Source organism: Fringilla coelebs, assembly GCF_963513975.1.
Source record: "Fringilla coelebs genome assembly, chromosome: 5".
NCBI lineage: Eukaryota > Metazoa > Chordata > Aves > Passeriformes > Fringillidae > Fringilla > Fringilla coelebs.
The window spans coordinates 16,649,137-16,669,025 of record NC_140033.1 but is presented as its reverse complement, the minus strand read 5'-3'; positions in this window follow the sequence as shown (position 1 = coordinate 16,669,025).

Below are 19,889 nucleotides of genomic sequence, written 5' to 3'. Positions count from 1 at the left end.
ATTCTCTCTTTGAACATTTGTATCCTTGCCTTAATCTGGCGATTCAAATCTAATGTTTATTAGGAGAGCTGTGTATTTATGCTTAATAGTTGATACAGATTGATCCACATTTGCAACATGATGTGAAACGTATACTGCTTCCTAAGACACCCAAATAAGGGATTGATTAATTGCAAACATCTCAGGTTAACCTGCAACAACACTTGATTTCAATTCATGCTTTGTTTGTTCATGTGAACAGATGCTGTGTACTATTCTCCCAAATTAACCTCTGTTATCACGCATAGCACCAGCTAAATTTACAGAAGTAGTCTATTCCAGTATTTAATTAACTCTTTATTACAAAATTAGAACGACTTACCACGAGCAATAGTAAAGACCTACAGTGCTTCTTTACTTGGTCCAGTGACTTAACTAGCTTTGAGGGAAACTGCTATTTGAGACCCAGGGGGCTCAGATTTCCAAGGACAAATCATCCCTCCTGTGTTTCAGAGAACTTCATAGCATCTCTAACTTACCTGTTTTTATTTTTAACTCAATTGATACAGTTAAATGTAGAAGTAATAGCAGAAGGGTCTTCTGTGACATGATCTTTTTATTTATATATTTGGTTTAGTAGATTCCTCAGAGTCTAACTGGGATTGCCATTCACCTTTTCAAGAGTGACACAGCATTTTATACATAATATAACAGAGAAAGTATTTATTTTGCATACACACGATAAGGGTAACAGGCAGTTGTGGGACTTGACACTTTTGGCAGCAGAACCATATTCTCATTTACCCTTTCATTCACTAACACCTTTATCAGTTCATTACTTTTTATATTGTGCTTGCTTTAGGGTAAAAAACAGAACAAAACACAAACAACCCTGCCCTGTATCAAACTGTAACAAAGTTATTTTTCTGCTTGTCTAAATTTTCCACAGACATCTTTCTGAACAGCAATTTAAAGAAGTTTTTCTATGATTTTTTTTTTACCGTCTCCAAATCAAGCAAGTTGGAATTTCTGCTGTGGTTTGTAGCCTGTGACTCAGTTCTAAAAAAACAAACAATTCTGTAGTAAAAACAAAATAAAACCCCCTTATCAATATGAAGTATATTGAATAAATATTATTTTTAAAATTAGAAATAAAAAAGAAGATAAAGTTCACAGAAACTGGATGTGGAAATAGAGAGGTGAAGTCCCATGTACATAGGGTTGATGAAGTCACATCAGTTTGTAAAGATGAAATTTCATCAGTTTATAAAAATGAATATATATAATAAAAACCATATAGTCTACAACTTCATTAAAATCTGGTGATGTACTTAAATGAAAACAACACCTATGAGTATATGAAAAAATATAAAATTACTTTTCAAAAGACACTCCTGTTTCTATTAGCAGAGTAAAAACAACTGCTGAATGTGCTAGATGTTGTGAGCTCTCCAATTGCTAAACTTTTAATGAAACTAAATCATGAATATTCCTTAAGATTTCCTGTAGTCACTTCTCTTTGGAGTGAATAAAGTGCTATTAATTGCATTCACAAAATGAAGTGCATCTGATACTTTTTACCAATGGTTTGCCAGACAATTTACATTATAATGAATAAAATCCCAAGGATTTTACATATAGTAGAGAATTAATGTGGTCAACATACAAATATACATATAGCCTGAGATATTGCATAATTACATGTAAGAGACATGCAGTGAATTTTAAAAAAATTAAATAAATTAAAATTCTAGTGAATCCAATGTCAGTTGGTGTATTTCACATCACAAAAGGTTTCTCTTTATTTGAACATTTAAACTTGTTATTTTGTCACGTGGGGGGTCACCACGTGACAAAATAACAAGGACTTTGAAAAACGGGCACACGTTTTCAGGCCATTGCATTATTCCATGGAATAGCTTGTTCTTTGTCATATAATTTTATGTTACTTGTAACACAAGTTTTGTGATAAACTTAACTTCTAAATCAATGATTCAAAAGCATGTTTGTAGTACCCAAAATGGTGCAGCTTCAAGGTTGCTATATAAGCTGCTACTACATTAAAAATGGATGGTGCCATAAACTGTTGGATGTCTTAGATAATATTTGCTATGTAAAGAAAAACACTGTTTAAACACCAATTGCCTGTGAAGAAAAGCAATGCTGTGTTGCTAAGTGTCTGAATCCCATTTTTGCTATGAACAGATGTTAACAAGAGCAGTCATTATATTAAACTGCATTAATTAAATATTGACAGAACAACCTTAGTAGATGAATTTATTAAAACAGCGTGGGGGCTGATTAGCAATTAGTAGATTGATGTATTCATGATTATTTGCATGTGGCAGCAAACAATCAGACAGTAGAGAGAATATTTTCCACGTTATAATCCATGTTATCCTTTCCTACTATTTGAACCAGGAAATTTCCCACTGGATTAACAAACAGAGTTAATGACTCCCTTAAATTGCTCACAAGATTGTATTAATTCTTATGACATTCTGCTACCTCTGATTCCATTAACAGCTTTCACAACAAACAAAAGAACTCCAACTTGTAATGCAGTTACATGTAACAGTACTACATGATACGTCAGCAAGAAGTGAAAGCAATATTTTGAAGAGCTTTTTCCCATCTACAAAGCAGGTAGAAAAGTTAGTCAAAGCAAACCATAGTTCCTTTATTACAGGAAGAAATCATTCTCAAAAATCAGCTTATCCATACAGTTATTTTTCTTTTTAATAACTTTAACCTTTCACCAGTATGTTAAGAACTTCCTGAATGGTGCTGACTATTATTCTAATCAAAATAACTGAATATTAGCTATTGTATTTATTTAAAGGAGGTAGGTAGTCTTAGCTCATTATTTCTATGAAATAAACTGTTTCTTTAATTTATAATGTCTCTGGAAGGTGAATAATTATTGACTATTAGTTTAAATTTACCTTCATGACTTCCAAGTGTAATAGATTAAATGATTAAAATTAGGCAATAGAAACATACAGGATAAGCCTGTGATTATATTTTTAAGAAAAATTTTTAAATACCCTTGTTTATTGCTATATTCATGCACATGCATAGTTATCACATCTTCATTATTATTTATAATTTCCTGGTCAATGGCAAGGAAAACAGTCAATGCCTACTTGCAGCCTGCACCTAAAAGTGCCAATCCTCAGTCTAGAGCTGCCTACTACCGTCTTCCTATGGCGGCTGACAAAGTCAAAAGAAAGATTGATGTGTGTCATGCCAACAAGCCCCCCCATAGTCACTCACTCACTCCCCCCAGTGCCATGGGGAGGTGAATTAGAAGGGCAGTTTTCAGAACCCAGGAAATCCTTCTGGCTGCTCTGGAGGACTCGAGACCCTGACAGGGGGCTCGGAGACCTTGGTATGGATTCAAGGACACCTGTGCCTTTGATTTTAACCCAAGGAAAAAATTATCAACTTTGTGTGAAGAGTTCCAAGCCACAAGGGTTTGAGTAGAATGATAGTGAATTTATCACGGGGTGAAAATGTAGAATTTTGGGTTTTTAAGAACAGGGGTTCAGGAGGCAAGATGGAGGAATCTGGGTGTGTCCAGTCTTTCTCATTATTCTTCTTAGCCTCCACCTTCTGCTGTGATAGTGGCGCTTTTGTATTGGTTTAGAGACAAACTATCTAACATAGGTGATAGGCATTGGAAAATTATTGTAAATAATGTACATGTAGTTTTTAGAATAAAAAGATAACACCTCCCCAAGGTGGTCAGTGTACCTCAACCCAACTTGCCAGACACACCTCAGATGGTTGGAGAAAGAATGTTATAGATAACAGAAAATAAAAAACCTTGAAAACCAGAGCTGAAGAATCCTGTCTTCTTCTTTGGTCTTGGAACTGGGAAAAGGAGACTTTCTAACGCCTCGTGGTCATCTTGACATCAGAGACCCTGTCAGGTAATAGTGAAAAAAACTTTTCTGTTGACATAAAAACAGTTTAATAGGGAAAGCAAAAGTTTGCACATGAGCAAAGCAAAACTTGGAATTCATCATTTTCTGTGGGCAGGCAGGTGTTCAGCCATCCTCAGGAGGGCAGGGTTCCATTATATATCCATCATGGTTACTTTGGATTATTACAAGCATCTCCACTCCATATATAGGCTCTTTCCTTCTTCTTTCCCAGCTTTATAGGTGGAGTGTGATGCCACATGCTCTGGAATATTCCTTGGGTCAGTAGTGGTCAGTGGTCCCAGCTGTGTCCCTTCCCAACTCCTGCACCCCCTGTCTCTTTACCGGTGAGGTACAGTAAGAAGCAGAAAAGGCCTTGACTCTGTGTAAGCTCTACTCGCCAGTAAACAACACTTGGCAGCACAAATCAAAAACACAGCCCCATACCAGCTACTGTGAGGAAATTTAACTCTTACCCCAGCCAAAATGAGTAGGGTGACAGAAAGGATTTGGTAGAGAGAAACTTCTCATTTAATATCTTCTTGCAGAACTTTATCTAGAGCACATTAAAACGTCTACTGCGCTGAAATGCTGCGTCACAACTGGGTGTAGCTAAGGCACTTGTTAAAATGTTGTGCTATTGCTACAAACTGAATTGTTAGTGCAGTTGCAGTGTTATTAGTACAAACAAGCTCCTTTCCCATACCCTATTAATCATTATACAAAATAGCTAAGAGAATTTATGAGAGTCAGGAATAACCAAATATTTCACTGTACCCTATGTAGTAATGCAGTGTGACAACAGTGGATCAGTCAGGCCTCCATTCTATGCCAAGGCCTTGAACAAACCCTTTTTAATTTGAATAGATTTTCTGGGTTTATTTTTCCTTTTTTTTTTTTAGTTTTACAACTGCTTAAATATGATGAGGCAAATTATCAGTTTCTGACCATGATTAATCTTTTTTGAGTTAGCTGTTCTATGAAAACGAACAAGTCAGAAGGTCAGCCATGAAAAGGTCTTAAAATATCTTATATTATATATGTGTGTGTGTGTCCTTTTCTGGAAGCAATGATTTCATAAAGGTCAATAAAATATTTAATAGTTATACTAGATGATCCTAAGATTTAGATGATGACCCCTGGTTGGAATCAAAACATTATCATAAGTTACAAGGACTTCGAAGTCTCATTTGAGATACAGGAATTCAGAAGAGTGGCACACCACATTTCACAAGAGTGAGGCTAAAAGCAATTTCTAATATATTTCTAGATATCTACTTCAGGCTACAGGGCATATCCATATACTTGGGATGTGCATACAAGGCAGCCTTTCAAGAAGAAGAGAAGAATCCAATGTTTTCTGATAAAATAAAGTCTAAGGAGGAGATTTTCTGCTTATATATATATATATTTTTTTTACACACATTTAGACAGAAGCCGTTTCACTGCAGGCTGTACCCCGACAAAGTAAATGCAAATCTATTTCTCAACTCCCAACAATGCCTGCATTGGCACTTCCTTTATCCTGGTCCTGCCTAATTAAAAAAAAAGTTCAAGACATATGGCTTTGGAGAGGAAGTTGATGACTAAACCTGTGTCAGCAGCATGCCACTTGGTCACTTAGAGAAGACAGAGACCTGGCTTCTATGCTCCAATGTCTTAAAATTAATTGACTGGGAGGGGACCTGATCAAAACTAAATTATGATAGATGCACTTTAATGAAGTGAATATTAGAGATAAATTTTGCTTAGCTCTGAATGTCAGACCTATACAGAAATTTCTTTAAACTTAATGTAGTATATTTTTTCTGTAAGTCTTTACTGCAGAGCTTTTGTTCTCAAACTTTAGAGCCAAGCATTTCATTTCCATCTCTGTCCAAAACCATCTTCTAAAAGTACTTAATCTCTGAAATTAGATTCATACCTTTAACAGGTCACAGAGGAGATATTAAAATTTCAGGCATAATAAAAAGTTAGCAAAATTTCCACTGGTGGAGATCTTGGTTTTCCTAATACAGGCTTCTATGTCTTTATGCCTCTAGAAGTTTTGAAGTCCACTAGACTAATGAGTATTACATGGAAAAAAAAAAAATGAAACTTGCTCCAATCTGGTTTTGCTTTTCAATAACTGTGTGAAAGCTGAAATTCTTTGTGTTTCTGGGAAATTATCTGTCATAGTGAAAGAAATTAAAGTTTGTAACTCAGGGGTCAGTAAATAGAGATGTGTAATTTTAGTAGTTCCAAGTAGCAATTTATTTATTTAAGCCTACACAGGGTAAGTCACTATTCTCCAGAGGAAACATTGTTTCACAGATGCATACCAAGGAAATTGATAAGGGACATGATTTATTTTAAATTATAATTTTAAAAAATCCTTGAATACATTGGCTGGTCTGGTGAGTCTGGATGTAGTTCCCACACCAGAAAAAAGAATATAATTTGATTTAGTAAGTGTTCAATAATGATAATTTTAAGGTTTTTTAAATGAACTATTGTGGCAGTTTTAGATAAACAACTGATTTTCAAAATTCCGATTTTTAATGGAACAGTTATATAGTTTCTTACATAAAATTTAAAATGAGTATAACTGTAGAACAATATATAGAACTCCTTAATATGAATATGATCCAATGCTCAATACAATTGAGCTTTGCTTTTCATTTTATTATGTACTTTTAAGGAAGTAATTTAACTGTGTTCTGCTTTATATTGGTTCTGCTTAGGCAAACCTCTGATACACTTAAATAAGATTTTTGCTAAAGAGCTTTTAAACTTATCAATTGTCAGAGATGTGTATGCAAAATTTTTTGGTTTGGGAGCTTTTCATTAGGGTTTGTTTTGTGATGTTTTCAGGGGTTTTTTCTTTATTTGGTTTTTGTTTTCAGTGTTTGTGGTTTGTTGTGATTGTTTGTTTTGTTTTGCTTTGGTGTTTGTTTGTTTGGGTTTTTCTTAGCTCATTAATATACAATATCATGTAAGTCATCAGTCAGTCCAGAAGGTCAGGGCATCAATTGTGCTGTGGGATATATGTTCAGAGAACTTCTTTTGGTGCTATGCTTCTCATCTTTAATTGACACTGCATAACACTTCACCATCAGTGTCAAAATCCATATCTGTAGAAACCACACCATCATGTTTTGGCAAGCACATACTCATAATTTAAACTATGTAAACCTATTCATAGGTTGAAATGTAAAATTCTGCAGAAATTAAAAATCTGGCAGCACTTAATAATCCCCCCTCATTTTTCCCTATTAAAGTATCTCTTAGAACTTAACTAAGGGGTTATTTCTAATAAATAATTGTGGAAAACATTGTAAGAAAATTACTGGAAACTTCTGTTACAGTCTTAAAGAGATTTTTCTAGGGTAAAAATATCACTCATCCCATAAAGTCCATTTTCAGAAGCATGCACCAAACCCCAACATGAAAGAATCTATTAAGTGGTACTTTGGTATTGTCAGGCATGCTTTCCTCCATTACACAATTCTTTTTTCAGTACAAAAACAGTCTAACTGTGAGCAGCCTGAGATAAATGTTTGCTGCAGGTGCATAAGCCATCTGTGATGCACTCATCTCACTCAAGAACAATAGCTATTACCAAGTTCCACAGCCTGTGAAATATGTAATATAAAAGGGCCACTAGTTCTGGAGAAGCTTCTAGGAATTTATCAGCTGATATATTAAATATTCTGTTGGAATAAATTTATAACCTGCTCAGGAAAACTGGAGAAACAAAAGAAAACCAACACTTAAAAAAGCAGAAGGCTGAAGCTGATGCAGTAATATCTAGCTAGAGGTACTTCCAGCATGCAAAACCAGCTACTGGTGCTTATTTGGGGTATCACTACATTTGCACAACTGCACATTGCAGTCTTGAATCTTATGACATCAAAATTCATTATGTGAAAGAGTTCTATTATTGTAGTAATTAATTGCAGTGATATGCTAATTCCCATGTTGAAAGCATCTTAGATGTAATGTATATACAAAATAACTGTGTTTTTATTGCTTCTGCCAGTAAGACTGTGGCCATCTGAAATGAGAGTACAAATTAGAAGCAGGGCAGCTCAAATGTAAAAGCTGAACATCTATTTTCGTTAATGAAATGTAGAAGAGTTCTAAACACGGCAGGCAGTATGTCGAAATCTGAAAAGGTCAGACGTTGCACAATGCAAAACCTGCATCTCCTAAAATTATAATTAATTTCAGTCTATGCTATCAAATGGAAACTGCAAGCTACTCTCAGAGTAAACTCACCAGAAGAATGTAGGTACCTCCAAAAAGAGCCAGGCTGCCAAGAAAAACTTCCCTTCCCTAGGATTAAATTGAAAAAGAAAACATAACTGTTTATATTTTAATAACACCAGCATACATATTTATGATCTGAAGTTACTGATTGCCCAGCATTAACTTTAATTTTGAATGGAAAGATTCCAAAAGCTATTTATGAATTCCTTCAAAAATGTTCTGAATAGTATCTTTTAAAAATGCAATGAATATCTACATTCTCTACCATTCACCAAACAATGATTTTGGTGGAAATTTTTGTTTGTAAAAACTAAGTGCTCTACCTTTTATTTAAGCCACTGTCCCCAGTGCAGCAATCCCAACTTAGCTAATGACTGATTTCAGGTGTACTAAAGAGCAAACTGAAGGATTTAAGCAAAACCTATGGACATTAATGGAGGTAACTTTTATTATTTATATTTTTGAAATATAAAAATTTTTCACTTCATAAAATGTAGAAAAAATAGGTGTTTAAAGGTCAGAGTTTCTTTCACTTATACATGAAATCTATACATCATTATCTAAAGACATTTGTTTGAAAATTCAGTGTTAATTTTCCAAACATAAGCTAATTGTTTTAAAACTTTTACATCAAACTTATCCAGTTTTCTTGATCAAGAGATGTCCAGCTTCATAAGTTGCTGTTCAATATATTCTTAATTACTGGTACATTGAAATCTAATCAAAGTCCCTATAACCTATACACACACATATATATGAATAATCAGACTTTTCATCAACTAACGAAAAAAACAACATTAGTTGAATTATATTATTGGAGTCAATTGCCTATTTCTATCTGGCAATTAGCCATTGGTAATGGTTTATTTAAAAGTCTCAGCATCCTCTCTTACTCTGCTGCCCATACAGTTGTCTATATTTTTCCCTCGTGAGCTATCTGAAATTTTTATCTAAGTATTTCCAGTTTTCTCTTTATTGAAGTTTCTTGGATTTTTTCCTCTTTGTCTTTTAGAAAAAGCTGATTTATACAGAAAAAAATGAAGGTTTTGGGGAATCTAATAAAATCTTTTAAGTAGCTCCCAAATATTAATTGTATTGGTGGGTTTTATCTTCTTTGTCAGTGTGCCTGACTTATAGTTTTATGTTTTTTACTTTATGAAACTGTCACAACATCCTAGACTTGAAAGTAAACACACTGGCACATTTTCCCCAGAGTACAAAACAGACACTTCAGGCTCTTTGCAAATGTAGACAAGTTACAGTCCCTTGGAACTAGTGAACAACTAACTTATAGTTCTGTGATCTGCTTTTCTACATTTCATGGAATGAAGTTTGAGGTAAAATTGAAGTCACAAAGTATGCAGATCCTTGATTCTCCTTAGGTGTAGCCACTGTTTGATGTAAGCATTAACAAATGGCAAAGAACAGCTTTGAAACAGTAACCCCAGGCTTTTACCACAGACTAAAGTTCCTCATGGCTTTTTTACTGTACTTCATCATGGGTATTTAATGAGCACATCTCTTTCCTAATGGGATGCTATGGTCTTTAGCACACACCTTCTTTAGCACAGCATCAGTTTTATCCACAAGAATAGCAATCTGCGAGTATCCAAGAATATTTGGAACTGAGTTTTGGTTGAGGTGATGATATACTACACTAGATTAGCCTACACCAGACTAGAATCATTAAGGTTGGTGAAGACCTCTAAGACCATCAAGTTCAAATGTTGATAGGTTAAGGCCCAACATTTGTTTTGTTTCTCATTTTTTTGCTTTAACTTTCCTAAACAATTTCTAGTTTTTGATTTTGATATTCTAATAATATGATTCTATCTACAACTTTTCAGTTGTATCAACACAATTGAATTTATGCTCATACATGAGCAATTTATGAGCTAAAATTCTCACTGTTTAGAAGCCAATCTTTTGGCAGATATATAGGATATGAAATATCATAATATTTTCATGTGTAATAGTGACATAGTGAAATTCTTCTTGACATTCTTATTCAGAGCTAAATTATTTATTATTTTTTCTCTTTTATGTTTAGTTTAGTTTAGTCCAGGCTGACTCAGTCAACTGGGTGGTCATCTTAATGGTTTTCCACTTTTCACTACAATAAAGCTTATTCAAACTTAGATGCTACTCCCTTAAAATAAAATATGGGTCATTTACCAAAGTTTCTGTCTTATTCTTTTCACTGATAGATGTTTCCTATCAGAATTTTCAGGGAGTGAAGACTTCAGGACACAGTGCTTCCAAGCTAAGAGAAAAACTCATTAGTTAATTTCAACAAGTTTAAATTTGTTTTGATTACATGTGTAGAGAAGTCCTTACTGAACTGTCTCATGTTCCTTTATGGTATGACAAAGAGCTAAAGACAGGATGTAGCTTGTTTAACACAAAATAAGAAGACCATATGGGGTTCCATGGTCAGCTTCTGATTTTAAATGAAACAGAAGAAAACAGAAATGTAAGATGTATTTATCCTCTGTTCCCTTGATCAAAATTTCAATTTAGAGCATTTGAGAGCAGAGTTGCCAGCAAAGTGGAGACCTTTATTATCTGTTCAGGGATCACTTACATTTTACAGAAGCAATCACAGTGATATTCATTACTTAGTCTGTAACTATCATCAGCTTTATTGTTTACATGTATAGGTTGGAAGTGAATCGATGTAATCACCCTAGTTATTACTGAAATCCAGGGTACATTTTTCTCAAGACATCACTTTTCACCTTTGGATCAATATCGAGTTCTATAGGACTAAACCCAGGAAGCTGCATGACCCCCCCATACTAATCTGTGGGATCATGACAGTGAATCTGATAAAACAAATCTTTACAGACCTTTCTGAGTGAGAAACAGCTTTCAAAATTATGATGCTTCAGTGAATTTTTCCATTTAAAGGAAGAGATAACTAGTAACTTCCTGCTGCATTTATTTCTAATATCTCAAAATTGAGAAAAGCAGAGATTCAAGTTTGTAGCTGTATGGGCTTTTTCTCACTTTTTTCTTTCTGTTCCTTGCTCCCTCCCAACACCCCCAAGTTCCACTCCCATACCTCCTCACAAGTTAGGAAACTGAAATTTCTGTTCAAGATCTCTTTGTAGGTAAAGCTCCTTTGTTAACTTTGATATCAAAAGATAAAAATCCTAAGTCCAGCCTGTAAATGAACTCAGGCAGCTTATTTCAAACTGCATACTGAAAACTTCATTCCAGGTTCTAAGGCTGAATGAGACTAAAATTTTGTAGTCATTGTTCATTTTTTACTATGTTTCTGTAAGCATATAAATCCACATCTATTTCACATCTACTGCTAACCTAATATTGAATTTTCTGAGGAGCCCTACACTCAGGTCATGGCCAGAAAACACATAAAAGTCTTCCTCAGTCTCAAAATGTTTATTACTTACAGAATACTACGCAAACACCTACACCACCCATGTAGCTTTGTTAATGGGATGCTACAGTGCACCACAAATCCTAATGTAATACCATTCTAATTTAATTTTCATGCAAACCCCAGGGAATCTAAGAGATAAAATAAGGGGTTTGGGTCTCCTTGAATAAGGTCTTAGATTCCTTATATCTTCTATTAAATCTGACGCTTGGAAGTCAGCAGTGCTATTAAATGTATTTTGAGAATCTCTCAGATTGTAAAAAGTCTAAATACATGCCAAGTTGAAATATGGGTCTTCAATTGGAAGAAAATTCAAATGAAAATAGAATGATATTGTTCCACAAGAGTTAGGTTTGAGTGCCATTATTTTCTCTACTTGATTTCTGTTGTACCATTTAAGCTGTTTAAGGCAACACATTACTTTATTTACAATGCTTCACTACAATATTTATTGTTCTAATCAAATTTGCAGCTGGCTTTCTTAAATGGAGATTCGGTACTGGCTCCTTTATGAACAGCACTGAATCTCCTTAAATTTAAATATAGTGCTCAAGACAATATGTTCATCAGGAAAAAAAATCAGACCAAAAAACCATTCTGTTCATTCTGTTTCCATTTTAAAGGATGTGTTTGGTGCATGTTAATGTTGAGCTCTGTAATGTTTTCACTTGAAATATTGTATAGACTGTATTTTGCTAGAATATATGTCATAATGTTTTCTGATATTTTCAAATGAGCTGAAGTGCATATCTGTTCTTAATCTATTCCCTCTGCTGAGGCAATGTGCATCCTCAGCAGCATATTTAACCAAATAGAGTTTTTTTCCTTAGCAGATCAAACTGACTTCTGCTGCAGGCACACAACCTCCTATTTAAATGACAAATGTCTATGTTTGCAGATTTGAAAACTCACTTATTGACTCTTTCATCTTGTGTAAACAAATAATAAGCTCATCACTAGTATGGTGGGGATAGTGGAAGAATTAAAAGGAAAAGGAATTTTTGGGAGTACTGCCAAATATTGCATTACTTGGAATAAAAAATTACTTGTTTGCTGTTAATGTTGCCATTATACACAAGTAGTAGACAGCAATGCTGAGAAAGAACAAAGAATAATCTACAGATTTGCTGCAACACCAAAGACTGCTTCATACTTAGAAGGCAGTGAGGTTTTGGGTTTTTTTCCTATAATGACAACAGAGAAGTTCTGATTTTTAACAAAATATTTCAAGCTTTTTTTGCAGCTAAATTTTGAGAATGCTATTTATTTAAGAAACTTTCCATTTATTCTTGAAGTGTCCAAAGAATTTAAATGTAACTTCATTTATTCATACTTTGAAAAGCTTGAAATTAACCTGCATCCAAATACTGTTTCATTGTTTTGTGGTTTTATTTTTAGGAAAAAAAATATATCTGATACATATATAAAGCTTATATGTGATATATACATATATTTATATAGATATAAAGGTAATGGATGTAGGATGTCTCATATACTTTGTTGCTCCTCTTGTTTTGTTTGCTTTCTTAGAAAACTGTTATGAGAAAAATGAAAAATCAATGGTTCCTAAATAAAACGATACCTCAGTGCTCTATTTTTCACATAATGATGCTTTGAAATGTGCCATTGCTGAACAGTCTCACAGGCTAAATAAAAGTAGTGGAGTTGCTCAAGGGATAAGGTGCTAGCCACTATAGGTAAAGCAGTCTTAGGGTGAGGTAAATCCATAGGGAAGAAAACATATACTGCAGGACTTAGACCTTATTTTCAGCTGCTCTGATTACAAAATCACCTACCTATATTGAGGAAAAAGCATTTCTATGTTAGGTCCTTGGAATGGCATTAGTAAATATTGATTTTGGATCTGGACAAGTAAGATACTCCTTTTAAAGTAGGATTTGTTCTTTTCTTACAAATGTTTTATGGCTCCCCTAAATTAAAAGAGGACGCTTCATGAAAGCAGATGGAAGTGACATGTTACACAAAAGTCTCTGAGAACTGCATTCAGCAACATTGCTCTTCTGGATTCAGTTATTCCAGCTCTAAAAAACAATACAGATTTGCATTTATTATTTGATCTTTGTGTCTGTATAATATTAAAATCTGCATTCATCATGCTTAAAGTTCGCATATACAAACATAAAGTCTTAAAAATGTAAATCTTTCCCAACTAGATTGTTTTGCAATGGAGACAGTAGGTTAATAGAATGGATGCTTGCCATAAATTAATGAAATTTTAATGAATAAAAATCAGTGATATGAAGTAATTTATTTACAATGCACTGGAAAACAAACATAGAAGAAAGTAAATACTTTTGCTCTAAATCTTATACTAATTAATTTTTCAAACTAGGAGGCAGCAATTTGTTAATGTTAGATACTATTGCTCCATCTATATTGATGATTTTTTTTTTCCCCGTGTATGAATCACTTAGGGCAACTCATCTCCATTTTTAAGCATTAGGGAAAGCTGCAAACTCATATTTTAGGTGAGTAATACAAAACTCACTGTGCAAAAACTTCACAGGAATATAAGAAATTAACAGTTTGAATCAATCTGGAGTATGAAAATATATGTACATAGGAGACCTCCAAGCATTTACCTAAGGAGAGATGAAATGAATACTGTCAAAATATACTGTGTTGTATATCTTTTGATCTCTTAATTTAAAATTAGATTTTGAGTTTTACTTCATCATGAACGTATATTAATTACAGTAAGTGTTGGAATAATCTCATACAGACATATGTAATGGGGACATTTTACTTCTAGCTGAAAAAAATCTTCACATATTCCCCCCAATAACTTTTTCATTCATTAAAGAAACTTCTTAAATCCTCAACATTATTTATCTTTTGCATTTTGTTTCCTAATCCTAATAGTCATTTTGCTCAATATTTGCAAATCAATTATTGCTCCTTCTGGACATTTGTGTGGAGCGACACAGGGATGAAGATGAGAAGAAAAAAGAGAAAAGTTATTTATTATTATTTATTGCAACTATAAAGAAACCTAGAATCATAACAAATGAAATTCACTGAATAAAATCCTATTGTGTCTTTAAATGGTCTCAAATAATGTTGTACTTGCCTCTCCACATTCAACAGGGATTTTTTTCCCTCTTTCAGGGAGAGAAATAACTTGACTCAAAGGAAAAGCAAATAATATAAATTAATGATAAAATATAACCCATGGGGGAACTTTTTCTGTCTGATAAAGTGATATAAAATCATTATCTCATTAGCTTCATTCTTTACACCATATTTATCTTGGGATGGTTAGAGTATTATTTAGCCCATAAGACCTGTTACAGCAATATAGCTGAATTGATTGAAATGGGAATGATCTATCATGCTAGCATAAATTAGATATAGAAAATAGTCTTTGTTTTCAGTCTTCTGTAGATACTTCTCACAAGGCTAAAGAGGATAGAAAGAAAGTTTTGGTGTGTTTTCTAGTTTCTGAAAAAAGCCACAGTTAAACCAACCTGAAGAGTTTTGCACATAGTCATCCACAGTCATGACTATCATATGAGGGAGCCATCACCTCAGTTTAAAATTCATTCATTATTTATAAAACTGTTATCTTGCTTTCTTCTGTTCACTGGGTGAGGAAGCTAATCAAAATCTCACAGCTTTTGCCATCACTCAAGGATTCCCAGATAGAAAGCAATCTAAAGCTTTAGAATGTTAAAAGCCAAGAGCTGGACAGCTTAGGAATCATTTCACAAAGGATGGAACCCATCTCCCTCAGAATCACATGGCTTATTATATATATGACAGGTCAAATCTTCAGCTTATTTAGACAACCAAACCATTAGTGTGGAAGTTCAAAAAAGTAAAAGCATCAGCTAACTTCAGGAAGCATTTTTCTTCAAGAGGACCTTTCAATATGATGTACCTCTAATGACTGTGAATACATTTTAATCAGGAAAACTTTCCTTATAAATCTCAATTACATGGCTTGTATGATTGAGGACTACTCCTGCAAGTATCTACCAGCCTCCAAAGCATGGGATAGAATTTGAAGTGTAGAGTAAATAAATGCATATTCTTCACTAAGTGTTCAGTATGTGTATTCTAACAGTTTATTCTTGATCTTGATTTTAAATAAATAACATTTAAACCTTGAGAAGGATTTTTAATTTTACATCCTGGCCTAGTCAGTCCATCAGTCACCAGGCACAATTTGCATATTATATGCCTGCTTGAATAAGCTGTGCATTAGTCATGTAATTTTTTCATGGGCATTTTGGCCATAAGTAAGAATGACAAGCTGCAGTGAAAGCAAAGAAAGCAACAGCTGAAAGTGAAGATTTTTGTTTACCCTTTCCTTCATGGCAGAACTGAAGGTATTCTGTGTGAATATAAAGTACTCAATGCATTCAGACTCTGAAAACTCTGGTGCTGTATAGTAATACATAGAATATAATGGAATTTCTCTGCGAGACTTTAAAAACAGTTTAAAAGGACTGAAGTTTAGGAAGAATTAAGTGCCTGACTTACTCCCCTACACATCTCCCCAAATAATTTGCTTTAAGGTAAATATCTAGTTTGAAATTATATTGAGGACCTAAGTTATGGTTTCCTCAGCAGCTACCTACAATGAAAAAGGTAATTTGAGATAGCTGCAAGAGCTGGATGGATGTCCAAAATGCTTCTGGTCTCACTGCTATATAATTTTAACAAGAGGTCAGAGAAATTATAGTGTGCTATTAAAAGTTCTTCACCATTGTTTATTACTCCAATATGCTGCCAGTAGTATTAACATCACTATGATATTAGTATAACCCCTCTCAGTGTATATTGTGTCTTGATGAGCAGGATATGTCTGTATCGTATTTGATATGTATACAATCAAGCTAAAATGTAGAAATTAAATAATTTCCACAGCTTGCAGTGCTCACAGAATATTACAGAGGATTTTGCTTCACTCTGGTAGTAGAAATGAAATAACTCGAAACCTCTGAATGTTAGGCTGTAATCATAATAAATTATGGAACAATAAACTGAAATTGAGGCCAAAATAGTGTGGTTTCCCTATAGTAATTGCCTGGTCACAAGGAGGAAAGAACAACTAGTCCATTTTTCTGAAAAAAGCACCAAGACAGAACTTTCACAAAAGGTTGCCTCTAAAAACCCCAAAGATCTGCAAACAGAAGGATCACTATTTGTTGGTTACTGATAAATACTAGAAATATTAAATTCTCTGTTTCTAAAAATTTCAAAGATAAGTTTATTTGTAACCAAAAGCCAGGTAACTGTTGTGTTTTGTCCTCTTGGATCTGTTCCAAATGAGTATCCAAGATTGCTTAAAAAATCAAGGGTATGAGCTGAAAAACATTTCATATTGTGACAGCAAGACGAAGTTTATTGGCAAGGTTCACTCCACTACTTACAAGACATTCAAGGCTCGCCAAGGAAAAACAAGCAACAACACTACCTCACAAAATACAGATAATCAAGACAGAAGTGCACTGAGAACTGTTTAAGGTGTGTGTGTGTGTGTTCAGGTGTGTCGTGAGACAAAAAGACAGCGAGGGCAAGGATAGAAAAGAATATAGCCATTAAGTTTAATAACACTCAAACAGTATTTTGACTTACACCTTAAACCTAATAATTTAACAAAGGAACACCTTACTTATATCTAACTTAATTTCTACCCTAATTTATAACTTAACTGCAACAATTTAACATACAACTAACACAATAGCATTTAACTAAACTTAATAACTTTATACTTAGCTGCTTAGTGAAAAAACAACGCTTAGTAGCATTTAAGTAGGATTAAGTCTTAAGTCACAAGCTTACTTAGAGGCCTAACTTACTTAGATGTCTAAGGTACTTAACATCCAAGAAAGCAGCATTTCTCCCAGATTTGCTGCAGCATGTGCACATGTGCATGCACGGAGACTTAAAGAGTCGGTGTAAGAAAGGAACCTGTGAAAAAATCCCCTGAAGGTTGGTGAAATACTCACTTTGGATGCCTTTGCATCTCCCAGTAGATGAGGGTGTTGGTACACAGTTTGTGGTGATTGGGAGTGGGGCTATGGTGGAGCCCCATCCCCATGGGCACAGCTGTGAGAAGCAGCAGCTGAGCAGCACTGACAGCAATGAGCCCTGGAGTGCCCAGGGGCACCGACCAACCACCAAAGGGACAGAGGGCACACAGGGGCAGGGCATCAACATGGGGGGTATAAAAGGTTGGGCTAAAGAACAAGGGCAGTGTGGGATGCAGAGGTTCAGGGGTATCACACCATAACCAGTATGATCCAGTGAAGCCGAATTTATTACCCCTAAAAATACTATATCTATAATAATTCTCTAATGTCAATGTGTCTCTAGCTAATACATGATTGGTTATCCTAACTGTTCATGTGTCTAAAATAGGATGCTGCTGATTGGATTGTCTAATTTTTCATGCATCTGGCTGTAGTTTTCTGTCCCACCCATGAACTGTCATTTTTCTTATTTTCCCAAGCTCACTGACAAACTTGCTGAGTCCTGATTACTCTTCCTGTATCTTTTTCAAGAATATATTGACCCCATTTTCTGAATATGTTTGTTATTGTTTGTGAACGTGTCCGTTGTCCATTATGCCAAGCAGGCTGGATTGTGCATCGGCTGAATATGGCCATTGTCCTGCAAAAACTCCTCGGCAGGGCAGACACAGCCCTCTAAAGTACACATGATGTTGTTCTGTGTGGGCAGGCACCTGATAATAAAGCCATCTGACGTAGTATGGTGTTTCTCTGTATGGGCTGAGGTTTCTAAAAATTGAATAACGATACTCTGTGTGTTGTGGCCATCTCAGCTGTGACGTATGCTGTGACATGAGGGTGTCAGCCCAGGAGTTGTCGTTGTTTGGTGATCCTCCAAGCATGGCAGATGTGGGAGTCTGAGAGGTGTCCCCCCCAGAGGGAGGTTGCAGTTGCTGGTTGCAGGCCCGTTTTGGACTGCAGTTTATGGGGTCACAGGAGAGGCTTTAATTACAACCCTGTTCCATCCTGGCCACAGTTTGGGCTGGCGCTTTCTTTGAAAGAGTGAGAACAGGAATGTTGTGCTGTTTAGACAATGAAAATATTTTCCAAGGCTGTTCATAAGGAGAGCAGGAGCCCCATGGACAGCAGTTACTGGGAGTGGACAATTTTTCTGATAAACTCTGGAAAATCTGAGCCTGGGTGCTGTTTGTAAAGGGCCTAAGGATCATTTCTCAGATGCAATGTGGCCAGGAAAGCATGTTGGGGGGGGGGATATATACCACCATCAGACCTTTTAGTATTATTTACTACTGTATATTTTAACCACAATACTTATTGCTCCCTTATTTACTTGCCTGTTTGTTTATTAAAATCCTTGACTGTGAAAAAAACATGTTTCACGACACAAGTTTTGAATCCAGAATTGTATGTGACTTGAGCATATAATTACCTACAATTGCTGTGAGCTCACCAGATACTGTTGTTTTTTTTAAATACCTGGTGAGGCACTGGTATGTTTCCTTAGCTGAATATTTGTTTTTTTCAGACAGTTCTAACAATGGTCAGCCATTTTAGTATGACTGGCAGCACTGTAATTAGGGATTATTGTCTCTTGAGTGCTGATACTGTGCCTCTTGAGTCTCAACGTCTTCTATGCAGAAATCTTTTACTTGTGGTACCTGTTGTCCCACTCCTTCCCTTTTCTTTCCTTTCTGTCTCTTTGATTGTCTTTCTTTGGAGCTCTTTCCATAACATGTACCACCATGATGGCTATGACCTTTGCTGCCATTATTGCATTTTCATTTACTGTAAGACTTTTCTGAGCACAGTGAGTCATGTAATATCATAGTAGTAGCCACATAAGGGAGGGAGGACGGTAAAGACATTGTGTAAATCCTCAACTTGCCCTGCTGAAGCAGGACAAATTGAAACTCCAGTGTGATTAATTTTCCTTATGTTTCTATGTAGTTGGAGTTCATATCTATGTGCCAAATAGCTGAAGTATTAAAAACCTCACTTTTTGAACAAATCTTGCTTTGGGTGGGGTGTTTTTCCTTTGTTTGTTTGCTTTCCAGGAGTTTATTGCCAATTCCCTCTTCCTTATTTTTAACTGGAAGTATCCTAACTAATCATTTTACAATGCAGAGTTTACTGTGTTAGATGACAGTTCTCACAGTTCTGCATAAAGCTTTTGAGAGTCAGAAAAGCTCTTTTCTTTGCATTTCTTTCCTTTTATTTCAGATGATTTTCCCAGCACATATATGCATTGCTTTCAAAATAACACTCTCATATTTTATTTTCTGCCTGGAAAGGAAAGCTTTAAAGACATACCCTGAAAGCAAACACCTG